The sequence below is a fragment of the Rhinolophus ferrumequinum genome, chromosome 13, assembly GCF_004115265.2.
Source record: "Rhinolophus ferrumequinum isolate MPI-CBG mRhiFer1 chromosome 13, mRhiFer1_v1.p, whole genome shotgun sequence".
NCBI classification, from domain to species: Eukaryota; Metazoa; Chordata; class Mammalia; order Chiroptera; family Rhinolophidae; genus Rhinolophus; species Rhinolophus ferrumequinum.
Window position 1 is genome coordinate 29,625,895 of NC_046296.1, and position 5,830 is coordinate 29,631,724.

The following is a 5,830-nucleotide window of genomic DNA, read 5'->3' on the forward strand; positions in this document are numbered from 1 at the left end:
TCTATTAGGATGGTGCACAAGTAATTGTGGTTTTTGCAATTATTTTCAGCCTCTTAAACTGCAATTACTTTTGCACCAACCTAATATAATCAGAATATACGCTCTTTTAAACCATGGAAGGATTGACCTAACAATATGGTTGTGATGTTTGCTTACAATTATCCAAAATTCTGTCTTATACCGTGCTATTGGCTACAACAAATTAAATCAACTCCATCATCAGCAACAACAAAACATTTAGTAAGTGTGTAGCCTCTATAAATAAAATGGGAATAGAGGTAGAGGAGTTGTGTAATGTGGTCCACGCATTTATAGAAATTATAGATTTGAAAATATGAGAAACTGACATGAGAATAATAACTACTTGAAATAGGCAGCCTTTGCAATAATCAGTGCCATAGATTTACTTACCAAGGTTCATTGACATAAAGTCTGGGCAGACCAGATAAAGCCATTACTCACACAGATGGAGCCCACCCTGGGGCAAGTCTACGTTGGTAATAATTGTAAGTCACTGGCTTCAGGGAAACCTGAGTGCTTGAAAATAGGGTCTAGTCATGTAGGCTTTCTTTCTTTTCTTTCTCTTTCTTTCTTTCTTTCTTTCTTTCTTTCTTTCTTTCTTTCTTTCTTTCTGTGCCAATTTTAGTTTTACTCAAGACGTCACATTTTACACTTTACAATACAGTGCTGATAAAGTTCATTGTTATTTCCTTTCCCTGTGCACATATTCCATAATTAAGTATCAAGAATGCTGTTCTTTACTATATAGCAGCTCAACCTTAAAATTGCCATGGGATTTGCTACAAATTTGGGTCCTTCCATATTTTGTGTCAAATAATGTTAAATCTATGTTCAAGGTTGGCTTAATCAACTTCTTTGAGGGTGTGGCCAGAAGAGGCACCACCAGAATGGGTGGCCCCACCACCAGGGAAGCCCCCAGGCATCCCTCCTGGCATGCCTCTTACACTCTGGCACAGCTCGGTAATGATGCGGATGCAGACTTTTCCCACCTTTTTCTGCTGATGTTCAAATTCTTCCTTCTCTGTAGTCTGATTCTTATCAGGCCAGTTGATGATTTCATGGCACTTTTCAAGAATCTTCTGTTTGTCCTCACTATTGATCTTGCCTTGAAGTTTTTCATCTTCAACAGTTGCTTTCATGCTAAATGCATAGGATATAAGTGAATTCTTGGAAGACACCTTGTCCCTCTGCTTCTCATCTTCAGCTCTGTACTTCTCAGCTTCCTGGACCATGCGCTCAATGTCTTCCTCACTCAGATGAGCCTTGTCATGAGTGATGGTCATCTTGTTCTCTTCTCCTGTACTCTTATCCACAGCAGAGACACTGAGGATGCCATCGGCATCGGTATCAAAAGTGTCTTCAGTCTGAGGAGCACCATGAGCCCATGAGCTGCAGGAGGTATGGCCATGAGGTCAAACTTGCCAAGCAAGTTGTTATCCTTGGTCGTGGCCCACTCACCTTCATAAACCTGAATGGACACACCAGGCAGGTTGTCAGAGCAGGGGTGAAGGACTGTGACAGCTGGGAAGGGATAGTAATACTGCGCTTGATGAGGACAGTCATGACCCCACCAGCAGTTTCAATGCCAAGGGAAAGAGGAGAGACATCCAACAGCAGCAAATCTTGAACATTTTCAGGTTTGTCTACAGATAGGATGGCTGCCTGGACAGCTGCATTATAAGCAACAGCTTCAACAGAGTTGATGCTCTTATTGAACTCTTGTCCATTGAAAAAGTCCTGTAAAAGTTTCTGAATCGTGGGTGTACAGGTACAAGCACACCCCAGGACAATATCATGGATCTGGGACTTGGCATCCCGAAGGGCTTTCTCTACAGGGTCCAGGGTGCCACGGAAAAGGCCAGCATTCAATTCTTCAAATCAGGCACGGGTGACAGAGGTATATAAGTCGATTCCTTCATAGAGCGAATCATCTCAATACTAGCCTGGGTGATGGAAGAGAGAGCATGCTTAGCATGTTCACACGCAGTATGGAGGTGACAGACGGCCCTCTTTTTCTCCTAATGTCCTTCCAATGCTTGTGTTTGAACTCTGCAATAAATGGTTGACCATTCGGTTATCAAAGTCTTCTCCACCTGAGTGGGTGTCCCCAACTGTAGATTTGACCTCAAAGATTCCATCTTCAACTGTGAGAACTGACACATCAAAAGTGCCACCTCCCAAGTCAAAGATCAGAACATTCCTTTCATCTCCAACCTTTTGGTCTAAGCCTAAGCAATAGCAGCACCAGTTGGTTCATTGATGATTCTAATGGTACATTGAGATCAGCTATAGTTCCAGCATCTGTGGAAGCCTGACGCTGTGTGTCAATGAAGTACGCAGATACTATGAGAACAGCATTAGTAACAGTCTTCCCAAGGAAGGCTTTGCAATTCCCTTCATCTTTGTCAAAACCATAGATGACACTTCTTCTGGACAGAAAATTTTTATCTCTCCCTTGTGTTCTACTTGGACCTCAGGCCTGCCAGCATCATTCACTATCATGAAGGGCCAATGCTTCATACCGACTTGAACAAGAGCATTTAAAGCTGTTTTTGTTGTTGTTGTTTTTGTTGTTGTTGTTTGTTTTTGTTTTTAATTATAAATCTACATCCAGTCAGGCATTTGACACCAAAAACCATGTTGGTGGGGTTCATTGCAACTTGATTCTTTGTGGCATCACCAATCATTTGTTTGGTATTAGTAAAGGTGACATAACTTGGGGTGGTTTGTTTTCCTTGATCATTGGCAATTATTTCATCTTTTTCATGCTGGAAGGACATCCACACAAGAGTAGATGGTGTCAAGATGAATGCCAACTGCAGATCCTTTAGACATGGTTTCTTCAGTGTAAGCGCAGCTTGCAAAGAAGATAGATCCTGACAGCTGCCCCCGCATTCAATGAGGGCCTTGTAGATTTTCTGATACATGTTCTTTCTCAGTTTAAAAAAAAAAAAAAAATCCCTTCTATTCCTAGTTTGCTAATTGTATCATGAATTGAAGTTGAATTCTGATAACACTTTTTCTGCATGTATTATGATTACACACACATATATAAACACACGACTTAGCACATGTATTCTGATAGCACAGTGATTTTGTATTGATTAGTGAATGTTCAACTAACCTTGCATTTTGGGAATAAAGCTCACTTAGTCATCAAAGCTCACATGTATGTACATTTCATGTAATTGTTGGATTTGATTTGCTAATATTTTGTTCAGTTTACATCAATGCTTTTGAAGAATGTTGATCTATAATATCTTTGTCTTGTTCTGGTGTCACAGTATGAAATAGTGGCTTCATAAGTTGTGTTGGAAAATGTTCTCTCCTCCTCTAATATCTGAAATAGTTTGCATGAATTTGTTATAATCTCTTCCTTAAATGATTGACAGAATTCACGAGTGAAGTTATCTGGACTTGGCATTTTTATTTTGGGAACATTTTAAAATTACTAATTCAATGTGTTTAACACATATATTGCTATTTATATTTTCTATTTATTCTAGTGTCAGTTTTGGTAACTTCTGTCTTTCAAAAAAATTGATCTATTTCATCTAAGTTATTAACTTTATTAGCTTAATGTTTTTTTTTTTTTAATAATATTGTTGTACTATGCATTTAATGAAGTTAGGGTGTATCTCTTCCTTCTTTTCTGATGTTGGACTTTTTTTCTCTCAAATCTGGCTGGTGCATGTCTGAATGTCTTTCAGTACAGTGTGAACCCTGGGGGTTGTTCATCTTGCAGTGCTCGTGTTTCTTCTTTTCTGAGCCTTATGGAGTTCCCCTGTGCAATTTCCAACCAGAGACTCCTGAAGGTCCCTAACAGATTGCTAGGCCTCTTTCTCTGTGCTGCTCCTCTGTACTGCTCTGCATCACAAATTCCAGCCACCTCATCCTTCCTACATTCCAAGCTCTGTCTCCTCATATCAGCGATATGTCTGTTTCCATCTTTCATTTTCCTCCTTTTCCTATGGTCCATTACATGCCTCCAGGCTAAAAGCCAAGGTGCTTGTAGGTCTTACCTCGCTGATTTCCCTTGTCTCAGGGATCACATTTCTGCATTGCCTGTTGTCCAACATCCAAAAACAGTTATTTCATATATTTTGTCCAGTTTACCAGTTCTTCACAGGCAGGGTAAGTCTGGTCCCAGTTAATTTGTCAAGGCCAGAAACATTAGTGTATTATTGCAGATGGGGAAACTGAGACTCAGATATTTATCTTTTCCAATATACACAATTAATATATATGATTAAACCCTCAGCTAGACTTTTCCCACTCTATCATGCTGCCTCTCAACTTATTCAGCAGATATTTATGGAACACGTAAGTAGAATTTCTCTAGATTTAAGAGAATCCCTCACACTTAGCTAACTAGAATAAAATGATATATTCACATGAAACAATATATGACAGTGAATTATGCACTCTGTGCTAGCAAAGTTTAAAGAAGATGGGAAACATGTTTTACAAAGTTGTTTTAACAGAGAAAAAAGATTCCATATAATAGATGTACAAGTAAAACAGAGAGAGAAAATATAATACCTAGAAAATATCATCCAATTCAATGCTTGACATAGGTGAGAACTTTCTGATTTTAATATAACATGATGCCAACTATAGTGGTCTCATTGGGGCCAAGCAAAGCCATTTTTATCCTTTCATCTTCTCTGTGACCCCCACAAGAAGTCTATTTGAAAATTATTTCGTGTGTCCATTATAAGACAGAGATCCTAAAAGCTCATTTAGTTTAATCAGATTAAAGCTTTTAATAGTCAGAAACCAAGCACATTTTAGCTTCAGTGGACAATTTGAAATGTTTTAAAAAAACAGATCCTACAGGAAAAAAAGAAGAGCATCTAAGAAATTTTGACGTAATTCAATTAGTTATTTAAGATTTGGTTTACATGAAGATTCGTTTCATAATTTAAGGTATCTGTATCTGAAAGACCCAGCCCTGTTAAAACAGTGAAAAAAATATAGAAAATCATTTGCCTATGAGATTTATTATTGTTAAGCATCAAAATGTGCACCTCATTGCTACAAGAAAGTGACATGTCCAATCCATAGCAGAATTCCATGAGTTTGAGGCTTATAAATAAATACTAGCATCTCATATATGGCTGGTTGCTGTAAAATACACAGAAATGGGAGCTTCCTGGCTATTTTCCAGGTCTATTCCACATTTCCTGAACTTGCAAATGTGTGTTACACATAGACTTGTTTTTTCCCCCAGCTCGCTAGTTGTTTCTAGGTGTTGGTAGTCATTTGATTGTAACTGAAAAAATAAAGTGGTTTGTTGACCTTCAGGCACACAGACACACAGAATTATTGATGTGTTACTAGAACAGATCAGTCTGTTATATTGTACCTAAGATGAGAAAGAATTCCAAAGTGGATGCAAAGAGAGAAAAAGTAAAATGCACATAAAAATGGTTCCCAGAGCAGATGTGTTGAGCAGGCATTGGCTTCTAAGACTAAACGGTTGAGAAAGGATCTCTCGCTGAATCATAATTTCTAAATTAAAGGTAGAGAAAAACACTGTTGAGGATTATTTCCACCCTGACCTGTGTGATAAGTGTGATGGCTTATAGCTCATCACTTTCACTTTTTCCCGAAAGTGCTAATTAAGCATCTTGATATGTAGAGAGAAGAACAGTCACTATCATCTTGATGGTCTGAGGTGGACATTCGACAGAACACACAGAAATCTTACATATCTTTTCAAACGTCTATGACTAGAGGAGAATAAAAATGGGTATTGCATATCTATTAGTCAGGATTCTCCTGATGGCAACCTGAAAGAATACCT

At 38.5% G+C, this 5,830-nt stretch overlaps 1 pseudogene; it reads right to left on the reverse strand.

Annotated features, from left to right (window-relative positions):
- Positions 1–863: 863 nt before the first annotated feature.
- On the reverse strand, positions 864–2,856 carry LOC117033200 (heat shock cognate 71 kDa protein-like; annotated as a pseudogene).
- Between the last annotated feature and the right edge of the window lie 2,974 nt (positions 2,857–5,830).